Genomic DNA, 2,028 nt, shown 5'->3' on the forward strand with positions numbered 1-2,028 from the left:
AAGAAACAAATTGAAGATAGTCATGATGTCATTAAACGCCTGAAGCGTGGAAGGCCAGTTGGTTCCAAGGATAAAAATCCTCGAAAAAGAAAATTCATAGAGAAACACAATGATCACAAAATAGAGAATGATGTTCCTGAAGAAACACATAATGATCACAAAATAGAGAATGATGTTCCTGAAGAAACACATGATGATGAAAATGTTTTGTCAGAACCACAAACTGACGAGAATCATGAAATCTCTATCAATTATATTAATACTGGAAAAATATGGAACCGAAAAGATATAGAAGAAATTGATGATATATTTTCTTATAATGTGGCAATCGACATCATAAATGATAATGAAGATCATGAACCAAAATCTTTTGGTGAATGTAAAAATCGGCAGGATTGGATAAAATGGAAAGATGCCATCCAGGTTGAATTGGATTCGCTAAATAAACGTAATGTTTTTGGACCTATAGTCCTTACACCTGAAGGTGTAAAACCTGTTGGATACAAATGGGTTTTTATTCGAAAGCGAAATGAGAAAAATGAAATAGTAAGATATAAAGCTCGACTTGTTGCACAAGGTTTTTCTCAAAGGCCTGGAATTGATTATGAAGAAACGTATTCTCCCGTGATGGATGCAATTACGTTTCGGTATTTGATTAGCTTGGCAGTATCTGAAAATTTAGAAATGCGTCTTATGGATGTTGTTACAGCTTACTTATATGGATCACTTGATAGTAATATATATATATGAAAATCCCTGAAGTATTTAAGATGCCTGAAACACAAAGTTCAAAACCCAGAGAATGTTATTCTGTGAAATTACAAAGATCATTATATGGGTTAAAGCAATCCGGCCGAATGTGGTATAATCGGCTAAGTGATCACTTTATGAAAAAGGGATATATAAATAATTCAATATGCCCTTGTGTTTTCATTAAGAAAACAACATCCGGATGCGTAATTATTGTTGTATATGTTGATGATTTAAACATCATTGGAATGAATAATGAAATTCAAGAAGTTGTTTCATACTTGAAGGAAAAATTTGAAATGAAAGATCTTGGAAAAACCAAGTATTGTCTGGGTTTACAAATTGAACAAAAAGAATGTGGAATATTTGTTCACCAGACAAATTATACAGAAAAGATCCTTAAACGTTTTAATATGGATAAATCAAATCCTCTAAGTACTCCAATGGTTGTTAGATCATTAAACATAGAAAAGGATCCATTCCGTCCATGTGAAGATGATGAAGATATTCTTGGTCCAGAAGTATCATATTTAAGTGCTATCGGTGCCCTTATGTATCTTACAAATTGTACAAGGCCTGATATATCTTTCGCCGTAAATTTATTGACAAAATTTAGCACATATCCAACAAAGAGACACTGGAACGGAATTAAACATATATTCCGTTATCTACGAGGAACGACAGACTTGGGACTTTTGTATTCAAAAGATGCTAATCCAAGTATAATTGGTTATGTCGATGCTGGATACTTATCTGATCCACACAAGGCACGTTCTCAAACTGGATATGTATTTACTCGTGGAGGCACGACAATTTCTTGGCGTTCACAGAAACAAATACTCGTAACAACTTCATCAAATCATGCCGATATTATTGTACTACATGAAGCAAGTCGTGAATGTGTGTGGTTAAAATCAATGACCCAACATATCCAAATCTCATGCGGATTATCATTTGACTAGAAGCCTGTGATACTATATGAAGATAATGCTGCATGTGTTGCTCAAATGAAATAAGGATACATAAAAAGCGATAGAACTAAACATATTCCTCCTAAGTTCTTCGCATTCACCAAGGAGCTTGAGAAGAATAAATATATTGATGTTCGCCACATTCAATCAAGTGAAAACTCATCAGATCTCTTCACAAAGGCACTTCCTACAACAATATTCAGAAAGCACATATATAATATTGGAATGCGCAATCTACGAAATTTGTGAAGAACTGTTCGTGTCAACATGAGGGGGAGTTTACGTGACTGCACTCTTTTTCTCTTAC

The sequence above is a fragment of the Primulina huaijiensis genome, chromosome 5 (genome assembly GCF_012295235.1).
Source record: "Primulina huaijiensis isolate GDHJ02 chromosome 5, ASM1229523v2, whole genome shotgun sequence".
NCBI lineage: Eukaryota > Viridiplantae > Streptophyta > Magnoliopsida > Lamiales > Gesneriaceae > Primulina > Primulina huaijiensis.